Source organism: Chiloscyllium plagiosum, unplaced genomic scaffold (assembly GCF_037043375.1).
Source record: "Chiloscyllium plagiosum isolate Xiang-an unplaced genomic scaffold, Cpla_swu_hap1 HiC_scaffold_2, whole genome shotgun sequence".
In the NCBI taxonomy this organism is placed as follows: domain Eukaryota; kingdom Metazoa; phylum Chordata; class Chondrichthyes; order Orectolobiformes; family Hemiscylliidae; genus Chiloscyllium; species Chiloscyllium plagiosum.
Genome location: NW_028270140.1, coordinates 103,949,796 through 103,973,900, shown reverse-complemented (window position 1 = coordinate 103,973,900; position 24,105 = coordinate 103,949,796). Strand labels below are relative to the sequence as shown.

Genomic DNA, 24,105 nt, shown 5'->3' with positions numbered 1-24,105 from the left:
GGACAGAATCATCCCAGTCTCTGAACAACATGGGCCTTGATGAAAAAGTTGGCAAGGTTGGGTAAGATGATGAGCAAGGAGCTTCTTAACATCAAAGCAAGAAGTCTCATTTCCCAATCATGTATTGCATAGCGAGACAGGTTTCTCTCTAGTGAGCAGTGAGAGGCCTATTTGCATGCATTAACATCTTATTATTACCTACCCTCACCTCATTAATATGCAATTTCCCATTTTCCCAGCCACTGAATAAAAACCAGATAGCAACACTTTTAGACAGGAAATTTGGAGCAGTTACCTATTGATTCCAGTTCACCACTTGTTCCTTCAACCTCAACCTTGAACACCAGCCACCACATTGGAGTGACAAAAGACATTTCAAAGGGCAGCTACAGAGTAGTCTGTATCTATACCATTGGGTCCAACTGTACAGGGTGCAGATGCTGGTAACAAGCAATCTTCACCATGTTATTTGTCATTTCAAATTGATGATAGTCATTAGCGGGGGTTTTAAGAAAATTTGTAGCTCAGGTTGAGGTTCTGGATGTAGGTTTGCTCGCTGAGCTGAAAGGTTCATTTTCAGATGTTTCGACACCATGCTAGGTAACATCATCAGTGAGCCTCTGGACAAAGCACTGGTGGTATGGCCTACTTTCTATTTATGTGTTTCGGTTTCCTGTGGTGACATTATTTCCAGTAGTGATGTCATTTCCTAGTCTTTTTTCTCAGGAGGTGATAAATGGGATGAATGTGTTGTCCCAAACAAAGTGGTGTCCTTCCTCATCAATATGTAAGGATACAAGTGAAAGTGGGTCATGTCTTTTTGTGGCTGGTTGATGTTCATGTATCCTCGTGGTTAGTTTTCTGCCTGTTTGTCCAATGTAGTGTGCGTTACAGTTCTTGCAAGGTATTTTGTAAATGACATTAGTTTTCCTTGTTATCTGTATAGGATCTTGCAAGTTCATTGGCTGCTGTTTTAGTGTGTTGGTGAGTTTGTGGGCTACCAAGATGCCAAGAAATCTGAGTAGTCTGGCAGTCATTTCCGAGATATCTTTGATGTAGGAGAGAATGGCTAGGGTTTTTGGATGTGTTTTGTTTGCTTGTTTGAGTTTGTTGCTGAGAAATTGGCAGACTATGTTCATTGGGTACCTGTTCTTTTTGAATACACTGTATAGGTGTTTTTCCTCTGCTCTGCAGTGTGTGGTGGCTCGTTGAAATAATGTTCCAATGCAGCTTCATTTGTGGGTGTTGGGGTGATTGCTTCTGTAGTTCAGTATTTGGTCTATATGTGTTGTTTTCTGTAGATACTGGTTTGAAGTTCCCCATTAACTGTTCGCTCTACTGTGACATCTAGGAATGGCAGTTTGTTATTGTTTTCCTCCTCTTTAGTGAATTTTATGCCAGTAAGAGTATTATTGATGATCTTGAAGGTTTTATCTAAATTGTTTTGTTTAGTGATGACAAAGGCGTCATCCACATAGCAGACCCAGAGTTTGGGCTAGATGGTTGGCAGAGCTGTTTGCTCAAGCTTCTGCATTACTGTCTCTGCTAAGAACCTTCATATCGGAGATCCCATGGGTGTTCCTTTGGTTTGTCTGTAGGTTTTGTTGTTGAATGTGAAGTGGGTAGTAAGGTATAGGCTCACTAACTTGATGATATTGTCCTTGCAAATGAGATTGGTGGTGTTTGGTGTCTGTGTCTTTGGTTCTTCTAATAGTGTAGTCAATGTTTCCTTGGCCAGGTTATTGTTGATGGATATGAATAGGGCTGTTACATCAAAGGAGACCATTACTTCATCCTCTTCTATCTTGGTGTCTTTGATGGTCTTCAGGAATTCTTGGGTAGAGTGGTGTGAGTCTTGTACTAAGTGTTTTAGTCTTTAGTGTAGCTCCTTGTTGGTTTCAGTTCCTTTATATGTAAATCCCAGAACTTTTGTAAAGTTACATTCTCAAGTGAAATCACATGACTCAGCCAACATTGTCTCTCTCATACACTATAGGCAAGGATGCCCTGAGACATGGTACATTGGCGAGACTGAGCAGAGGCTATGGCAACGGATGAATGGACACCGTACAACAATCAACAGAGAGGAATGCTCCCTCTCAGTCGGAGAACCCTTCAGCATTCCAGGACATTTGACCTTGGACCTTCGGTGACCATCGTCCAAGTATGCTGACAGCATACTTTACTAAGAATCTGTTCTGTTTCTTGAGTTCCCCACACTGGTTCATTGCAAGTGATCTTAATGGATCCAGCCAAAGCAGGGGTTATTGTCACAGTTGCTGTGATGTAACAATGCTTCAGAGAAATGGAGGAGGCACAAGAGATGCATCAGCAAGCTCAGGACCAGCAGCTGCTGAACAGCCTCCACATGAAGAGGTCACAGCTAAAGGTCTCCTCAAGCTGCATAGGAAATACAGAGAGTTTTTCATACAGGTACAGAGAGCTTTTTTTCTTTGATGCCATTCATAGAACATAGAGCATAGAACAGTACAACACAGAACAGGCCCTTCAGCCCATGATGTTGTACCGCCCATTGATCCTCATGTAAGGTAAACCTAATGTGCGAACCCTCAAATTTCTGTGACCATATGCATGTCCAGCAGTCTCTTAAATATCCCCAATGACCTCGCTTCCACAACTGCTGCTGGCAACGCATTCCATGCTCTCTCAACTCTCTGTGTAAAGAACCCGCCTCTGACATCCCCTCTATGCCTTCCGCCAAACAGCTTAAAACTATGACCCCTCGTGGATGAGTGAGTCACAGTATCAATGCAGTCTGAGGATGTCCCAAGACACTGTCACAGAACTATGTCAACTGCTGGAAAAGGTTCTGTGACCTGAAGGAGTGGGTGGCCATCCTACCTCATTGACCACCAACGTAACTTTTATGCAATTGGCTCCTTTCAAGGACTCATTGGGCATCTGTGTGGAATCTCTCAATTATGCACCGATAGATGTCTTAATGTTATAACTATGTTATTTATGCTATTTCGCCACGACATGGTCAGTGCTGCAGTCCAGGCAATAGGCTTTGCCAAATAGTTGGCTTCCCCTAGATGCAGGGATTATAGACTGTACACATTCTACATTGAGAGACTCATATCATAATGTTGATAAGTTCATCAGTAGAAAGGGTTTTCATTTCATCAATGTTCAAGTCTTCAGTGATCATTAATACCATATGTTGGAAGTCTGCACCAGATACCCTGGTAGTTGCCAGTGATGCCTATATCTTTGAGAACTCTCATATTCCTGCTTTTGAGGGACCAGTTATCTTGCAAGATGGTAACTGGGGCACCAGGATGACCCACTGCAATCACGGTTGATGGCTCTGCTATGGAGGTGGAAAGTTTAAGGGGGATACACACGGCAAGTACTTCACACAGAGGGTGGTGGGTGTCTGGAATGCGCTGCCAGCAGAGGTGATAGAGACAGGCATGGTAGATTCATTTAAGATGCATCTGGACAGATGCATGAGTAGGTGGGGAGCAGAGGGATACAGAAGCTTAGGAATTGGGCAACAGGTTTAGACAGTAGATTTGGATCGGCTCAGGCTTGGAGGGCCGGAGGGCCGAAAGGCCTGTTCCTGGGCTGTAAATTTTCTTTGTTCTTTGTACTAAGAGAGCTATTTTCTATTTATAGTGACATAACAAAAAACTGGCAATTCCCAACCTGATGCTAGGAAGTACCTTTAGTTACTGAGGATCTTTGTTCTTTGTAAACCCATGATTAAGGTGAAGCATAGATATAACGCAACCCATTCTTCGACCAGTCTATGGTGTAGGAAACAATAGGCTGCTGAAGATCGGGTTCTGCTGCTTGGATCAGTCTGCGTCTTTAAAGAACAGTCCAGACAGAATGTGCCAAATAATTTAAGCATTTTTGCTTTGCATAACTAGAACAGGAAAGAAGGGATATGATTGAGGTTGATGAGCTTGGAGAGTAGGAGCAGACTCCCAAAGGAGAAAGATAAGGACAATGAGCATGAGGAACATCAATGTCTGCATGCTAAAGAGCTACAGTGTTGGTGCTACAAGCCTGACAGACCTAATTGACACCCATTTCCAGTAGATAAGAGTTGGTTGCAGTGATCATGCATTGTCACTAAAATTGTTGGAGCTTGACAGGCAAACAGTCTGCTTCTGTTTCAAGGGACTAATGCAACTTCTGTTTCCTTTTACCTTGTGCTGTTGGTATGTATTTTGAAACACTTAAAGCTTTCCTGTATGTGGTGGTCCCTCATTGAACAATGATTAAAGTGGGCATTGAGGAGGGAGTATCAGTCAGGCCATTGTCAAATGGTGTGTGGCTCAGGACAGGTAAACTGTGTGACTTGGTGCTTGAACAGCAACTGATGTAGGAATGTGCACTTGTACATTCCTCCTCTGCACTCTGAGAAGCATGATTTTGTGATTGCTATCCCACTATGTAAATGTTGAAAGGCAACTTTGGAATGACAATGCTTGATGGGGTGGACAGCAAATATTCAAAGAAGTCCTGGCATCAGGGGTCCTGGGCTTTCCTTTCTTTAAATTAACTTTCTTTAAAGCTAGTGAGAGAATAGAACAGGGGCCATAGGGGCATGGTACATGGTTAATGACTTTGGAATGATAGCATGATAAAATTCTCTAGGCCTTGCAAAGAGAAACTTTCCATGAAACTCTCCAAAAATGGCACCTATTAATTTCTGGTAAGATTCAGTCCTTTGTCACGACACTATTTGGAAACTATCTATGAAGTTATGTAGATTGGGGAGTTAGTATATAATTGTAATGTCACTGGTGTAGTAATCTAGAATCACAGACTAATGTTTTGGGGACATAATTTTGAATTCAACCATAGCAGATGGTGCAATTTTAATTCATAATATACTGGAATTAAAAACTAGTGAAACTGTGTAACTATTGATTGTTGTAAATACATGTTTGTTGACCAACATCCTTTCAGCCACCCTGACCTGCTACACCCTATTCATGGTTTCAGGCCCACAATGTTGCCTCTTAATTGCCCTCTGAAATGCCCTCACAAGCCTTTCAGTCCTCAGGCAATTAGGGATAAATGTTGGCTCAGCTGGTGATGCTGAAATTCTGTGAACAAATATTTTAAATGACAACAAAATTTCTCAAAATCAGAACATTTTTGGCACATTCAACGTATCTGTCCAAATTAACCCAAGTAGTGAAAACATTTTCACAATAGGAAACCCAATCTGCTCTTAGAGAATGTGTAAATAATTAAAAATTAGTCCATATTTAAGATGGCATTGTATCTGAAAGGATGTTTGAGTGCCCACGTTGAAATTATCTGCAAATGAGAATATGTGGTCAGCATGGATGAGTTACATCAAAGTGTCTGTTTCTGTGCTGTACATCTCTATGACTCTTATGATACTAACTGTAGAGATGGAGTCCTGAAATGGCTTGCAGCTGAACTATAGGTTTAACCATAATTTAATCACTTCAATCACAGCCTCTTCTGTAAGTGGCAGTTATTTCTTAGAAGTGTGTGCTTTGCAGTGGAGAAAACAATCAATTTCACAAGAATTTATGAATTAATAATCAAATATTGTGTTACAGTGTCATTGAACAAGACGCCTATTTATTAAAAGGGGTAAAAAGATTGCTATAATTTAGTTCTAACTTAAATGAGTTTGCACAATTTGTAAAACATTTCTATTCCATAATTATTGTTCTGATAATTCCTGCAAGTGCTCTCAAGAGTGCTTTAAAACAAGGATCACAGATCAGGATCTGATTGGCTTTTTGTAGTCCCTTTAAAACTCAGTGAACCATTTTCTTATTTTACTTGAATAATGTCTGTTCAGTCGATTTTGGGTGTATAATATCTTCCTGGCAGTCAGGTGTGTGAAATAGTTTCTCCTGATAGAAAGGGTTGTAAACTTTACCACAGTCAATTTCAAAGGTAAATCTCATGAAAAGTAACACGTATGTGCTGGGAAAGAGATGCAAACTGAGTTCAGGTACTTTGTAGCCCCATCCTGCTGGCCCAAAAGCCCATGTCCTATGCACAGGCCCTTAAGAAGTTGAATCTAATAGAAATTGCTTCAAGCTTTCAGAGAATAACGATATTGCTGAATTATTTACAGGAGCGCTGATTAACATGGTCAATAGGCCAAGGTCCTACTGGCAACTGTTACAGTCCTACCAAAGCCAATAAGCACTATGTGCCTCCTTATAAGTACTTATGGGCTACACATCTGTGTGCGAAATGTGAACATTTTGACATTCCTTTAATATTCAGTTTCTGAGGCCTTTGTTAGGTATAAATTATTTTCCAGGCTCACAGTCAACCTTTATGAGGAACTGTATACAGCAGAGCAGGAAAGTTGTCAGTACATTTTGCTACTTTCTAGAAAAATGATGAAGTAAGGGTTTTCTCTATAGCATAAAGTATATACAGTCAGGTGGATTGAATTACCAAGTTAGGTTTGGTTGCAAAATGTACAAAGTGAAGCAAGAATAATTTGTATTTATATAGCTCCTCTAATATGAAAAAATGTAATACTTTTTTAAAGAAAGAATGAGAGCTCTATATGAATTTATTTGCAACATTGTATGCAGCATGCTTTATAAATAAAACTTGTATTTACAGGCTGGAAACACCTGAAAATGTTTAAAAGAATAAAAGCCATAATCCAGCAATTTATGATCCACAGTCAAAGATGTTGAACATTTTCATCACTGTATCTTTTACATGAGAATGCCATTCAAATGCCATTAAAATAGAGACAACCTGTCCGCAAAGCTTCACAAAAAATTATCATATAGCAGTGTGAATGGGGACCATCTTCTACATTATTGGCAAAGCATCAGGATAAACACCTGGATTGAGCGGAGTCAGGTAATTAGGCATAATCGTTTAATCAATGCGACAAACGAGAGGAATGTGCTTAGACATTATCTCATCATGTTGGCAAACTGAAATACATTAGCAATGGCCATATTTGGGTCATTAGGCAGTTGGCGAGGCAAAGTCATGTGACAAACAACTGAGATGCCATAGGAGTAAGACTTAATGTGCATGTTTTCAATCTCTCATGCGCTCTATCTCTCTCTGTCACTCTCTCTCTCTCTCTCTCTCCCCAGACAACTAGATAATTTTGAATCCCGTGTGTTAATTTAGCTATCCAGGTGACACAAAGAAAGATTTTTATGAAAAACTGAACCCAGCAGCGACTGCCTGCAGAAGAACAACAGATAAATCATCCAACTGTATCTTTAAAACTCTTCAAAGCCAGAAGTGGCAGGACCACTTCAAGTTCAGCATGAAGCCAGCAAAGTCATCAGACTTCAAAAATCATATGCATCTTTACTTTTACTGGACCCTATATCAATTAATCTCTTCTGCGACTCTGTAAGTTACATTTATGTATGATCTTCAAGTGCCCACCTGTGTGAAAGTCAGAGTATTTGTTATAACATTTTACATAAGTTGACTTAAGTACAATACAATTATTCTGCCCTTTTTGTAAAAATTAAAGAAAGCCTGTCATACTGATTTTTTTTTAATGATCACAGCATTTAAGCAGTTAAACACACACTGAATTATCCCTTTCTCAAAACAACTGTTGCAGTCAAAATGAGGTGTGGGAAAAGAGGTGTGTCTTTCAGACCTTTCTCACGTGATCATAACAAATGAATATTTATATAGGGAATTTAATGTAATAAGATGTTTCATTGAAGCATTGTAAAACATATTATGTATTTGACCATTCTGTGTCATGTGATTTCCACCCTTTCTCTAATCTTAGAACAGAAGGTTCACTCATACGGCTAACCCCAGACCGTCTCAATCTTATCACATACGTATCGGTTACGAAGGAAACAGTTAACAGCATGGTCCACCTTTAAGAAGCCAGTAAGACTTAGAAATTCATTACCTTTCTGTCTGGCACAAAATATAGAGTAACAGTGATCTAGAAACAACAGAACATAAATCTATGCACCTTCAGGAAGAAAAACCCAGCTATAAGGAAGAGGTGATCCATACATAATTTGGAGGTGCCGGTGTTTGACTGGGGTGAAATAAGTTAAAAATCACACAACACGAGGTTAAAGTCCAACGAGTTTATTTGGAAGCACTAGCTTTCAGAGCTCTGCTGAAATCAACATGGTCATTCTAAAAGATGAGAGACTTAACAAACAATCCAGGTTTTTTTCAATATATTATTTCAGTTACATCACACTGCAAACTTTTGCTATAAATTCTATGTCTTACATTCTTATGCTCCACAACCACCTGTTAAAGGAGCAGCACTCTGAAACCCAGTGCTTCCAAACAAACATATAACCTGGTGTTGTGTGATTTTTAACTTTGTACACCCCAGTCCAACACCGGCATCTCCAGATCATGACTACAATCAACACCACTAACTGCCAGTCAAAGTGGAGAGGATCTCTAAGAAGATCGCACATACTGACACAGACATCAAGTTTCTACAGAAATGCAGGAAAGCAAGAAAGATCCCAAAAGGATGACGGATACACTCAAGTCGACCTACATCACAGACTATGTGGAGAGATTTCCCCACTGTACTTCTCATAAACTCCTCAATCATCTCATGCACCAACTCTACAGCAAACCCCACAACCTGAAATTAAGATGGAGTCCACACTCTCAGCCTGCACTCAGGATATAACAGTACAGTTACAGGACATTGCCAAACAGGCAAGGCGACAAAAGTACACCACGTACATGCACACTGAGAACAAGAAACTGGAGAAACTGAGCATCACCACCAGCCATAGCTAAGCCCGCCCTGGCACCACAGTGGAAAACATTATCACCACGGGGAACTCAAATGTCAACTTATTGGACCCTTCAACCGGAAGAGATTGAAGTTCTTAGCAGGAGTCTCAATTTCTGCCCTATCATCAAAATGGACCACATGGGTCTTGCAGCAGACACAGAGGAATTCATCAGATGAATGAGACTCTGGGAATTCTTTCAAGATACCAGGAGTGGTCCCAATGAGCTTATGGAGGACCAGAACAGTCATCACAGGGATCCGTAGAGGGATGACGAAAGAAGGAATCAACTTGGACCCCACCGGAGGGCCACAGCCCTGGGCTTGATATGTATGCTCAAACCGTCAGGAAATATATCAATGCCAGATTCATCAGCTGCACCCCACCAGGCAGAGCAAAACATTACCCGATCACAACGCGTTGCCATCCTTGCTCTCAAAACCAATCACAACTTTGTCATCAAACCAGCAGATAAAGGAGGAGCCACCATCATTCAGAATAGAACAGATTACTGCAAAGAAGTGTACCAACAACTGAACAACCAAGAACACTACAGACAACTACTGGCCAATCCAACCAAAGAGCACACCCATGAACTAAACACATTGATCAGGACTTTGGATCCAGTCCTTCAGAGTTCCCTATGTGCTCTCATCCCACATACTTCTTATATAGGGGACTTCTACTACCTTCTGAAGATATACAAAGCCAACATATCAGGATGTCTCATCATATCAGGGAATGGGACCCTGTGTGAGAACCTCGCTTGAAACCCATTGTACAGAGGACTCCCAGCTTCTGTTGCAACACTACAGATTTCTTACAGAAACTCAGCACCCACGGATCAGTCAAACTGGGAACATTCCTTATCACAATAGATGTTTCAGCACTCTACACCAGCATCCCCGACAATGATGGTGCCGTGGCAACAGGCTCAGTATTCAACACCAACAACTGCCAATCTCCAAACACCATCCTACAACTCATTCGCTTTCTCCTCGATCACAATGCTTTCACCTTTTACAATTAGCTCTTCATCCAGACACACAGAACAGCCATAGTGACCAAATTTGCACCCCAATATGCCAATATTTTTATGCACAGATTCGAACAAGACTTCTTCCCTATGTAGGACCTCTAACCAACACTATACACCAGGTATATTGACAACATTTTCTTCCTCTGGACCCATGATGAGGAGTCACAGAAATGACTACACAGTGATATCAATGAGTTTTATCCCACCATCAAACTCACTATGGACTACTCTCTACTATCTGAATCATTCTTGGACACATGCATCTCCATCAAGGATGGGCACCTCAGCACCTCACTCAACTGCAAAGCCACAGATAACCTCACAACGCTACACTACTCCAGCTTCTATCTGAAACAAATTAGAACAGCCATCCCCTCTGGACAAGTCCTACGCATACACAAGATCTGTTCAGATGAGGAGGAACAGACAGGCACTTGGAAGTACTCAAGGATGCCCTCATAAGAACAGGGCATGATGCTCAACCCGTCAACTGCCAGTCCTGACTTGCCACTGCGAGAAAGCTTAATGAACTCCTCAGGAGACAGACACGTGCTGCAACCGACAGGGTACCCTTCATTGTTCAGTATTTTCCAGGAGCCGAAAAGCTCCTGCTTGTTCTTCGTGACCTGCAACACATTATCAATGAGGATGAGCACCTTGCCAAAACCTTGACCACACCTCCACTTCTCTCCTTTAAACAACCACCAAACCTCAAAGAGATCATTGTTCACAGCAAACTGTTCGGCTTTCAGGATAACACCATACAACCTTGTCACAGTAGACGCTGCAAGACATGTCAGTGTCGACACAGATACTACCATTACATGTGGGTACACCTCCCATCATGTATGTGGCAGGTACTCATGTGACTCGGCCAACATTTGTCTAACACATACACTGTAGGCAAGAATGCCCTGAGGCATGGTACATTGGTAAGACCAAGCAGAGGCTACAGCAACGGATGAATGGACACCGCACAACAATCAACAGACAGGAGTGTTCCCTCCCAGTCGGAGAACACTTCAGCAGTCCGAGACATTAGACCTCGGACCTTCGGATGACTGTCCTCCAAGGCAGACTTTGGGACGGCAACAACGAAAAGTGGTCGGGCAGAGGCTGATAGCCAAGTTTAGTTCCCATGGGGATGGCCTCAACTGGGATCTTGGATTCATGTCAGACTACAGATGACCCCACTGCAACACACACACACACGCACACGCACGCTCACGCACACACACACCCTCTCTCATACACAAGCTCCCTCTTATACGCTTACACATATACTCCCACACTTTCGCCCGCATACACATCCTGTCTCGACTTATACCCCTTTACACTCACACATACACATACACACTCTCTCACAGACACTCATACCCCCCACCCCGCGTATACACACACACACGTTTGTGGGATGAATTTGTACTTGCAGAATTGCATTTTATTTCACTCAAAAACTGCATGAATCCATGTAAGATTCTGTAAATCCCATTTTTGGAAATATAATCCGTCTGAATATTTAGGCACAGACAGTCTCATACAAGGCACCTCACTCCTTCAATGCATTATCTGGGCCGACATTGCACTTATTGTTAAAGTTCACTTGAGAATGTAACTTTAAAAAAGTTTTGGGAATTATGTATGAAAGAACTGAAACCAACATGGTCATTCTAAAAGAAGAGAGACTTAACAAACAATCCAGATCTTTTTCAATATGTATACTTTCAGTTACATCACACTGTACACTTTTGCTATAAATTCTGTGTCTTACGATCTTATACTCCACAACCATCTGATGAAGGAGCAGCGCTCCAAAACCTAGTGCTTCCAAACAAACCTGTTGGACTATAACCTGGTGCTGTGTGATTTTTAACTTTGTGATCCATACAGTTTGAATCCTATATGAATACTGAGGTTAGAGAAATGTTTATGCACTCTTAGTGTATTATAGTCACCTTGTCTAATTTACATTAAATTGGCAACTCTAATGAACCTACCAAGCAATTGGTATGCAGGTGCCAGATTCCTCAGGGGCTTATGGATTAAGTCATAAAAACTGTGTTTGGACACTTAGGTCTTAGGTCTCAGTAGCCATTAATACATACAAAATAAGTGGCCAGCATTAAATGTGGATTTTCCAACATCCAGTCATTTATTAAGTTCAAGACAGATTGATAGATAGAACATAAAACAATACAGCGCTAAACAAGCCCTTCAGACCTTGATGTTGCACTGACCTGTGAACTAATCTAAGCCCATCACCCGACACTATCCCATCATCATAGATAGGGGATAGAACAAGAATAAGGTACATATGGATGTTCAGTCAAGATGTAGAATGGTGGAGCAGCCTCAAGGGACTGAATGGCCTCCTATATTCCTGGAAAAAAATAACTAAAAGCAAGGTATTATCATCCCTATAATGTCAATAAAAGCAAAAAAAAACAATCCTTCTGCCAACAAGCTCACCAGTCTTCTCTGTAAATCAGTGATTATGCTGAATCATCTTTACAAGTTTACCTTGCAGCAGAAACATTTTTTCAGATTCTAATATAAACATTCGTGTATAATGCGCCATCAAACAGCAAGCCTGATCATGAGCACGATAATGTCTTTCTGCGCATATCTATTTATTAAACTGCCCAAAGCACCTCAAAGTCTTTTCTAATATGTATGAGTCAGTTAAAACAATACTTTTCTGGTGTATTAATTGCAAACACATTCCATTTGAAAATCCAACTGGATGTAACCCCCCACAAAATTTAAAATGTCAAAGTTTGGGAATGGTAAAATGTAATTAGCATAGGGTAGTATTGTAGAAATTAACTTTATGACAGCTTCATGGATGTTAACACCAGGCCTATAATCCTCTCTGAATTTATACTCCTGAAGGCTTTTTCGTATTCTTTTCCCAGAGGCTTTTGTCAACACTTGTACATTTAAGAACTAGACTAGCTTTTAGCATTGTTTTTATACACTTACAGAGTGTTTTAGGCCTCCACTTTCATTGCACTAGATGGCCTTTCCAGGCAGTTTAATCCTCTGAGAAATGTGTATTACAGCTTACAGCAAAACATAGGGTTCTCATTAGGACACAGTTGCCAATAAACACACCTGGCTACTTTTATTGTACTACACAGTACTTTAGTATGGCCTTTTATTGAAATAATTTAATCTTTTTTTTTCTTGATGGTTTGTGGCATTGCACATTTAAACTAGCCCTCGTGGTGGGACATCATAGTTCTTACCGTCAATCTACAAATGTAATTTGCTGTATTTTTCTGGCAACAGACCAAGAAACATTTTGGCCATCGTAAGTGGTGTCTTCATGTTCAGGCATGTAGAAATATTAACCAGCTCTGGCAAAATCTGTTCTCTGTTTGAGCAAGTGATCGAACGCAAACTGTGCAATGAAAATATTTTGTTAAAGCATAGAAATTGTTAATCTACTGGCAAACTATTTCTGTCAGTCTTAACATAGTCTATATACCGCAGGGAAAATCTGCTAAGCATATAATAATGACAAAAATGTACTTTTGTGGAATAGATGACCTGACCTTCTCACCTATAAGGATTCTGACTGTTATTTATGTCAGGACAGGCTCCACCAGTGACTTTCATGTGATTTGATTCTACCAGCTGGCAAGTTATTTACAATGCACGACTGATTAGTCTGGTGAAACAGAACAAGATTTTTAAAAATGTCTGCAAGTTCTCTTCAAAACTAGGCATATTGGCAGAATTCTGTAATTTATCCAGAATATTTGTCACAAGCATTCTTTTTGAAATCCAGTTTCTTTAGTATAGCATTTTGTAGATTGTCCTTTAAGATTTTGGGTATTCAAATTCAAGGCATTTTATAACGCCTGCAGTTGAGTCAATATTCCTAAATACATTTCTCAAATGAAGGAATTGGTTGAATTGTTCTATTCGTCAATGTGAGTGCTCATAAAAATTGCCAAATTAATCGACGAGAACCTATTTAAAGGGACTGTTGGCATGCCTTTCCACCAGAATTCCACAAAGGTGTGAACAAACAGATCAGTTTCCCTGATGCAACACAAATAATCCATTAATTTCCTCCCACTGGGCAAAATTATGTTGAGAAAGTGTTTTTTTTAAAAAGAGTCAACCTCTTAGTCACGTGAGTTTACATAGATTTAAAGACGTTAGGGACCAGACCAAACTCCCTCAAAATATTCAGAAGATAGTCCCGACCCTAACATTTTCTTATTTTGAAGGTAAACATAAAGTGTTGCATTCCAGATGCAATTCGATTGGTGAAACTACTGGATTTAAAGCAAAACATACTTTATTCATCACTATAGTTAAAGTACAACAAAAGAAAGAAGGAATTGGAATAACTTAACACTATTGGAAACCTTAACAGAATAATAGGCATAGTAACTATTACCAATCAACTGGTAACATTCCATAAACACATCCTTCACAAAAGGCAAATCAGAAAACAGATTGTCTCACATGCCACTCCAGTAGCAGGAAGAGAACTCCCAGCTTTTGGCTGTAACCAATAGAGGGAAAAATTGCTTCCACTTCTTCAAGACATCAACAGCAAATGCTATAAGCTAAAGCTAAAATTCATGATACTATGGAGCTTGACCACACCCATTCAGGCTGCTTCTATTGTTCCAAGTTTTAAAAAGCCTCAAGGTCTCACAAGCTGTTTACTCTAGTGGCTTTGGTAGACTTCTTAAAGCCATGGCATCATCACAAAGATTCATATTTAAAATTGTATGAGTAGATTTCTCTTGACACTTCCCATTGTTTGCATCAATATGTAGGCATAATATAACCCAAGGTGTAGCACTTGAATTTATGCATGAATTGAGCTGACCACTAGGTTCTTTATTACATGTCTTAGTGAAAACTGAAGTTTAACATGCCTTAAGATGAAGAAATCACTAGCAGAGCCCTATGATTTCCTTCGGTGTAATCTCTACACTGAAATTATTTAGCTTAGTATTACAGTAACAGGTTTTAGATGGTATAGCAATCTATAACATCCAGCTGCCTCTCAAGAAGAATGTCATATAAATGACAGTTCTTTCTTTCTTTAATTGCTGCCCTGGCACTAAAGGTGTAGGCTAGTAAATCATGACTTCTACCAGTAAAGTATATCTGTTTCTGTTGGCCCACAACAGCAGCAGATTTTGATGCAAAGTACCAGGCATGTCGGATTTACTGTCAGGCTCCTGCCAAACTCCCACCCACTCACCTATCACTAGTGCCACTAGACAGCTGAACACTTTCCTTCAAAGTCTTTACACACAAGCATTGATGTGTGAGGCAGATCTCTCCTGCCAAAATGCATGATTACACTTAATAATAAAAACAAGCATCAACATTTGGTGGAGTTTTCACAATAGATTTCCTAAAAATGCCAGTTGACTATATACTTTTCCTGCAAATCAAAGGCAAAAAGTAGAAATAAAGCATGCTACAGTTTCAAGAAGCGCAATTGGGAGTATCGTAATAATCATGTGTTTCACAAAAGTGCTAAGAATCATCATTTAGTGACTTCCACAAACATACATCAAATTTGCTGAATAATTAAATAGGTGTAAATGTCCGAGTATATAAGAACGTCCATGTGGAACTGATTCCTTACAGTGAAAAGTGCTTAGCTGTTAGATCTGCCCTATATTTTCAGTTTAAAAAGTTCACCGTCAACCTTAGAGGATTTATTTAGTGTTGGTGAGTCTGCATTTTGCTTCTGAGTCACTGGAATGATTGCATCATGGAAGAGGATTGCCGAGGATCTGTACCTCTGGAAACGTTGAGTTTCAATGTCTTCATGCTGACTGGAGGCTGTTCTTTGCCTTGCAGCATTTTGTATCAGTTTTACTCTTGGTTTCACTGACAGAACAGCATCTGGCATAGCTTTAAAAAGCCACAGAGCCTGAAGCTTACATGAATTGGCATACATTTTGTATTTCATTTGGACACACTTAAAAAAAAACTCATTCCCAGCCCCCATGTATTCTTTACATTCTTGTCAAAAACGCTGATAATTATGAAGCACCAAACATGCAGTCCATTCCCCTGCAGACAATAGCTTGTCATACAATATCACTTCCTAATTGGATTATTGGCATAAAAAGAATTTGTGAAATAAATGTTTCTGGTGCGTATAATAGACAGACATTTGATGTGCTTTTAGTTCTCACATAGAGATTTATAAACTAAAAACTACAGTTACACATCTTGGAGCAAACTACTATTTGTTTTTTTTTTAGCCATGCTCTTTCAGAAAATAAATATAGTTTTCCCTCTATAGGTCCTTCCCTCACTCATTACAAAATTATTCCGATGATGGAAGAGGAAGGGCAAGCGGCCTACTCAACCCTCTGCCAATTCCACCATGAACCTATTATGAAAGTGTTTTCTTTGTCAAAGCTAAAATTCCATTCTAGTCAGCAAGCAAGCTTAAACAACAAAAGAATGAGCTATCCTAATAAATAATCATTATATTACTTGCCATAAGTCTGTAATGATGAGAATTGATTAACCTTACCTTTTATACCATTTGCATTAGCTCTTTGCATTTTAATTAAAGAAAAGGAAAGTACTGCAGCAACCAACTAGGACACTTAAAGAACCGTTCATCTTCATGAAATAATCACTACAAAGTTTCTCTGGGGGTTCTCCCAAATGACAACTGTAACTTCAGCAGAAGTTAAATAGAAACTCGAATAATCCACACAAGCAGGGTTCTAATATCTATGACTGAAGTTACTGTGGATCATCAGACATACCCCAAAGAAATTCCTGCATGAATGTTAGCATGAACTCAGAACATCCTCCTCCTGTGCTATAACTGTTCTATGATCTATGTTTGATCAAATTATTTTGTGCCAAAGCTAAAAGGTCCAGGCACCTTTTGTATTATTCATATTGCAGTGAGTTATGATAACATATTGTAGGCTTCTAAGTAAGGTTAATGGCCCAGCAATTTGATGGTATCATACCTGTTTCACAAGCTCTAAACAGAATTCTTCAACACTCAATATGGTAGCCAGGACATGCATGTTTATTGCAAACCAGAAGTGCAACTTCTGGCATTTTGGTGTATGCAAAAAAAGTTGATATTTTAGAATTCTTCAATGTATTCTTCAAAACTTCAAAGCACTGCAACAAAAAGACTCAAATGATTATACTTTGGCCTTTTCATTTTCCCATTTATTTTTTCAAATGAGGTGAAGTATGTTTCCCTGTAAATTTAGACACTAAATGTAGAATTCTAGCTAAATCAAATCTCTCACTGGAATCAGAGTCAATCTCTGATCTACTAACCCTTCTTGTCTCCTTTATTCTGAGCTTATCCTCTCTCCAAGTAATATTGTCTGATATTCCTCTCTGTTCAAAATTCAAATGTCATGATTTCAGCATTCTTCATTGCTGTTCATTGCCTTTTTCCGTCAACTTATTTTTTTTTCCATTTCTATCTGAATCCCAACAAATTCTCGTGATGACATCTCTATTTCAGGTTTTCTTTCTTTACTTTTGAATGCTGAGTAATCACTTTAAGCATCACATCTTTATGACATCATGCTTCTATTTCTACCTTCAATTAAACTGCTAATTCACTATGTTCAGCCTTAGTTAAACATTTCAGATAATACACACATTATGACTTCTACTCTCAGAAATTCTTATCAACATACAGCCATTTGAAAGCTCAGTATTTGTAATATACTTCACAGCAACAGTCCTGTTTTATGTACAGCTCCTCTGTGTTCTCACTCCTTTTAAAATAAGATGTGGATCTCTCTTAAATTCCATGACTTCATACCTTGCCAAGAGGTTCCACTTCATTATGAATCCAACTGATGGTAATACTGGACAAGTTAGATCACAGAGTGAAACTTGGCTTGATAGCTCAGAAGTTTAATTTTTGCAGTTGATTAGCATGGTGATTAGTCAATGAATGCATTCATATAGAGTTGTCAATGTTCTTTAATACAAGGACACAAGTTTATAATACAAAAGAAAAACAAATACAAAGCTACATATAGGACAGTTTAGAATGTTCTTAATGTAATCAATATCCTTTATAGATATGTAATCCCAGAAAAAATATTACTACTAACTCAATGTTTTAATTTCTTATGATAATGGATTCTTTTCAGTTTTCCTTCAAGAACTGCTGAGACAGTCTTGTAACTTCTTTCCAATTCAGATGGCCTGAACCTCTTTTCATTTCTAATAGCTGTCCTAAGAGAGGACAACTTGGAGGGCTCACCTAGCAAGGCAATATGGGCAGAACTTAGGAAATACCAGATGCAACAAATATGATGAGGTTATACTATAGATCTCCCAATAGCCAGTGGGAATTAGAGACACAGAAATGTAAACAAATTATGGAAAGATATAAAAATAACAGGATGTGGTAATGAGTGATTTTAATTTCCCTATTATTCATGGAATTCCCTTAGTGCCAGGGGCTGATATGAGGCAGAATTTGTTCTGGGCATCCAGGAGGATATCTTGAAAAAAATGTAGCTAGTCCAAGTAGCGAAGGGCTGTATTAGACCTAGTATTGGTGAATAGCCTGAGCCAGATGACTGAAGTTTCAGTGGGAGAGTATTTTGGGATCATAATTCCATAAGTTTCCATGGTTGTGGAAAAGGATAAGACTACTGAGGATTTGGTTAAGAAAAAGAAGGAAGCATATGTCAAGTATAGACAGGATAGATTGAGTGAATCCCTGCAAGAGTATAAAGGCAGGAGGAATATACTTAAGAGGGAAATCAGGAGGGCAAAAAGGGGACATGAGATAGCTTTGGCAAATAGAGTTAGGGAGATTCCAAAGTGTTTTTACAAATTTCTTAAGCACAAAAGGGTAACCAGGGAGAGAATAGGGCCCCTCAAAAATCAGCAAGGCAGCTTTTGTGTGGAACCACAAGAGATGGGGGAGATACTAAATGAGTATTTTGTATCAGTATTTACGTGGAGAAGCTCATGGAAGATATAGAATGTAGGGAATAGGTGGTAACATCTTGAAAAATGCACATATTACAGAGGAGGAGGTGCTGGATGTCTTGAAATGGTTAAAGGTGGATAAATCCCCAGGACCTGATCAGGCATACCCTAGAGCTCTGTGGGAAGCTAAGTGATTGCTGGGTCTCTTGCTGAGATATTTGTATCATCGATAATCACAGGTGAAGTGCCAGAAGACTGGAGGTTGGCTAACGTGGTGCCACTGTTTAAGAAAGGTGGTAAAGACAAGCCAGACAACTGTAGGGCAAGTTGTTAGAGGGAATCCTGAGGGACAGGATGTACATGGATTTGGAAAGGCAAAGATTGATCAGGAATAGTCAACATAGCTTTGGGAAATCATGTCTCGCAAACTTGATTAAGTTTTTTGAAGAAGTAACAAAGAGGATTTATGAGAGCAGAGCGGTAGATGTGATCTATATCACTTCAGTAAGGCATTTGACAAGGTTCCCCATGGGAGACTGGTTAGCAAGGTTAGATTCATGGAATACAGGGAGAACTAGCCATTTGGATACAGAACTGGCTCAAAGGTAGAAGACAGAGGGTGGCGATGGAGGGTTGATTTTCAGACTGGAGGCCTGTGACTAGTAAAGTGCCACAAGGATCGGCGCTGGGTCCACTACTTTTCATTGTTTCCATAAATGATTTGGATGTGAGCATAAGAAGTATAGTTAGTAAGTTTGCAGATGACATCAAAATTGGAGGAGTAGTGGACAGCAAAGAAGGTTACCTCAGATTACAACGAGATCTTGATCAGGTGGGCCAATGGGCTGAGAAGTGGCAGATGGAATTTAATTTAGATAAATGAGAGGCACTGCATTTTGGGAAAGCAAATCTTAGCAGGATTTATACACTTAATGGTAAGGTCCTGAAGAATGTTGCTGAATAAAGAGACCTTGGAGTGCAGGTTCAAAGCTCCTTGAAAGTGGAGTCGCAGGTAGACAGGATAGTGAAAAAGGCATTTGGCATGCTTTGTTTTATTGGTCAGAGTATTGAGTACAGGTGTCGGAAGGATGTGACTGTACAGGACATTGGTTTGGCCACTTTTGGAATATTGCGTGCGATCTGGTCTTCTTCTTATCAGAAAGATGTTGTGAAGCTTGAAAAGGTTCAGAAAAGATTTACAAGGATGTTCCCAGGGTTGGAGGATTTGAACTATAGGGAGAGGTTGTCCAGGCTGGGGCTGTTTTCCCTGCAGCATCAGAATCTGAGGGGTGACCTTATAGAGGTTTATAAAATTATGAGGGGCATGGATAGGATAAATAGACAAAGTCTTTTCCCAGGAGAAGGGAGCCCAGAACTAGAGGGAAGAGGCTGAGGGTGAGATAGGAAAGATATAAAAGAGACTTAAGGGGCAACCTTTTCAGGCAGAGGGTGGTATGTATATGGAATGAGCAGCCAGAGGATGTGATGGAGGCTGGTACAATTGCAACATTTAAAATGCAACATCTGGATGGGTATATGAAATGGAAGGATTTGGACTGATATGGGCCGGGTGCTGGCAGGTGGGACTAGTTTGGGCTGGGATATCTGGTCAGCATGGACAAGTTGGACCGAAGGATATGTTTCCATGCTGTACATCTCTATGACTGCAAGGTTTGTGAAGGAAGAACGTTAGCCGCCAGGATACACGAACACTAGCTAGCCACAAAAAGATGTGACCCTCTCTCCCTTGTAGCCCTACACACGGATGAAAAAAACCACCAATTCGACTGGGACAACACATCTATCCTGGAACAGGCTAAGCAAAGACATGCCAGAGAATTCCTAGAGGCCTGGCACTCCAACCACAACACCATAAACAAACACATTGATCTAGATACCATCTATCAACCCCTCAGAAAACGAACAGGAAATGACATCACCACAAACGCCAGGAAACCCATCCAGGACAAACCTATAAATAGAAAGCAGGAGACAACAGCTTCGCTGCACTTGGAGGTCGCCACTGATGATGTTACCTAACCAGGTAACGAAACATCTGGATATCAAACCTACAGCTCAGCGAGCAAACCTACACCCTAAATCTCTATGACTCTATGATCCTCAGGTGAAAATATTAAATTGGGAGAAGGCTAATTATAAAATATTAGGCAGGGACTGCAAAAATTAGATTGGTGATAACTGTTAGGAGGTAAATCCACATCTGACATGTGGGAGTCTTCTAAAATCCAGTTGAGGGTAGATCCACTCAAGAATAAAGGAGGGATCTTGTGTGTGGAGCCAGAGGATGTGAGTGAGGCCCACAATGAGTACTTTGCATCAGTATTCATCAATGAGAAAGACACGGATGATGCAAAGTTTAGAAAGAGTTTTTTTAAGGTTTGTCAATATGAAGAAGGAGGAGGTGTTGGGTATTTATTCCTATTTTGAAACACATTAAGGTAAATAAATCCCCAAGGCCCAATGGGATCTGTCCCAATATACTGAAGGAGGCAAGGGAAAAACTTTCAGAGGCATTGACAGACATTTTTTAATCCTCTTTAACCACAAGTGAAGTCCCAGAAGACTGGAAAATACCCAATATTGATCCTTTGTACAAGAAGGGCAACAGCAGTAATCCAGGAAATTATAGACTGGTGAGCCTTTCATCAGTTGACAGGAAATTATTGGATAAGGTTCTTAGGGACAGAGTATACTTGCATTTGGAGAAGAATGCACTTATTAGGGATAGTCAACATGGCTTTATGCAGGGGAGGTCTTGTCTCCCAAACTTGATTATTTTTGACAGAAGTGTCAAAGATGTTTGATAAGATTAAGGCAATGGATGCCTAAATGGACTTTAGCAAATTTTTTGACAAGATCACTCAAGGTAAGCTTGTCCAAAAGACCAAATCACATGGAATCCATGGTGAGGTGGCAAGTTGTATATAAAATTGACTTGGCCAAAGAAGACAGAGGGGAATTGTGGAGGGATGTTTTTCTGACTGATGGTCTGTGACCAGTTCTCCCACAAGGATCAGTACAGAGACCTTTGTTGTTTGGAATATATATAAATGATTTGGATGAAAATGTTGGTTGTCTAATTAGTAAATTTGCACATGACATGAAAATAGGAGGAGTTATGGATAGCAATGAAGTATATCAACGGATGCAACAGGATATAGATCAGCTGAAAAGTTTAGCATAGAAATGGAGGATGCAGCTTAATGCAGATAAATGTGAGGTGATGCATTTGGGTCGTCAAATGCAAGGGGAAAGTATACAGTAAATGGGCGGACTCTTAGGAGCATTGAGTTAAATAGAGAGATCTTGGGGTCTAAGTCCATAGCTCCCTGACAACAAAATTGGATAAAATGATTAATAAGGCATACAGTATGCTTACCTTCTTCAGGTGGAACCTTGAATATACAAGTTGACAAATCATGTTGCAACTATATAAGACTTTGGTCAGTCCACATTTGGAGTATCCTGTGCAGTTCTGGCTGCTGCACTATAGGAAGGATGTGGAGGCTTTGGAGAAGCCATAGAAGACATTTACCAGGATGTTGGATTGGTGTGTATTAGCTATAAGAAAAGGTTGGACAAACTTGGATTGGTTTCACTGCGGCATAGTAGGCTGAGAGGTGACCTGATAGAAGTGTATAAAATTATGAGATTATGAGGGGCATAGACAGGGTGGATAGTCAGGGCTTTTTCCCAGTGTGGAAATGCCAAATACTAGGAGGCATGTGTAAAGGAGATGTGGAGGCAAGTTTTTCACAGAGGGTAGCAGGGACCTTGAACAAGCTGCAGGGGAGGTGATAGAAGCAGCAAACAAAGTTTAAGAGCCTAGACAGGTGCATGAACAGTTAGAGAATAGATGGATACAGACCATGTGCAGGCAAATGGGATTAGATTAGATTAGCATCATAGTCAGCTCATACATAGTGGGCCACAAGCCCTGTTCCTGTGCTGTACTGTTCTGTGGTCTATGTTTAACAATTTGAAAACTTCCACACAAATTCTCATAGCTTGTAGTCTTCACAACTTAAAAAACCCTTCTGCTGAATGATAGCTCTCCTGAAATGTAAATTTGAGCTTTCTACTAAGAGGAAGCTGATCTCTCGAACTAATGTCCTGATTATTGTGAACTGAAGTCAAAACTAATCAAGTGTCCCTGGTTTGTTTTCTCTGTCTATTCTAAACTCAACAGCATAAATGTGCAATTAGTTAACTTCACAGGTATCCTGTTAGGCACATATTTTTTTGAAAATGATATAGTTAGGTCATTATTTTAAATAACTTTTGATCTTTTAAAACAAAAGTCAACTACGCAGAACTGAATCCAAAATCATCTGCCATTATTTTAAAAATCAAAGTAATAATTATATTTTCATAATTACCTTTATCATACAGCACATATTTTTAAGCTTTGTTGCTAGTGAGCACCCAAGGCCCAGTTGTTGTCTACAGATCATTGGTCACCTTTAATTAAAATCTGAAAAACTATTGTTCAACCATGTTCCAGTCTAGGCAGCTAGACAACTTATTCGGACTTCATCTGGGGGTCTATACCATGATTCTGTCACGAAGGCTACTGAAATTTTTAATAGTGGTTTATATTTTACCACTGCAAAATAGAGAGACCTTAAGACTCAGCATAGCAAAGAGGATTGATGGCAGCTCTCCCCTCCCAACCACAAGCTAAGAAGGATTCATAACACAACATAAGACAGCAATTAGACGAACTGTCTCACGCAAGGAGATATATATATATTCTCAAGTAAAGCTTACGGTTCCATAAGTAACGGGCATTGAGATTTTAGAATTTTAAGAGTCCTCTATTTTACTTGCTTTTCCCTGGATTGCGGATTTCAAATGATACAGGTCTGTGATTGTTTCACCCACTGAAGATAAAAAACTGGCGCTTTAGAAAAATGGCTTTGATATCGTTTAAGTTTGCAGTACTAGATTTCTGTTCTTTCATTACAATTAAGATCCAATTTTAATGCAAACCTTGTAATAGCAGGAGTTAGTTTAAATCAACTAAACTGTAAATTGGAAGCCAGTTCTTTCTAAAAGTATTGCACACATGCCCTTTTAGAGCTAAATGCATGTTCTTCTGATGACTGCCAAGCACGTATATTGTGTGGACCAACATGATCCTGGTTTAGAATTCATATGTTAATTCAAATGAAGTGATTGATCGACACACAATCTGACTAGTTCAGATGCCTAAATCCAGCAGCACTGTGTAAGTACTCTTCCCAGCTTGTGGTCAGTTAACTAGCCTTTGCATTGCTTCTTCTGTGGTTATTCTGTAAAACTGAAGTGACTAACTCTCAAGACTTTTACTCC

General features: G+C 39.7%; 1 pseudogene; it reads left to right on the top strand.

The window, feature by feature from the left end:
* The first annotated feature begins 2,292 nt into the window (after positions 1–2,292).
* LOC148151952 (uncharacterized) overlaps positions 2,293–24,105 on the top strand; it is an 83,245-nt pseudogene continuing 61,432 nt past the window's right edge.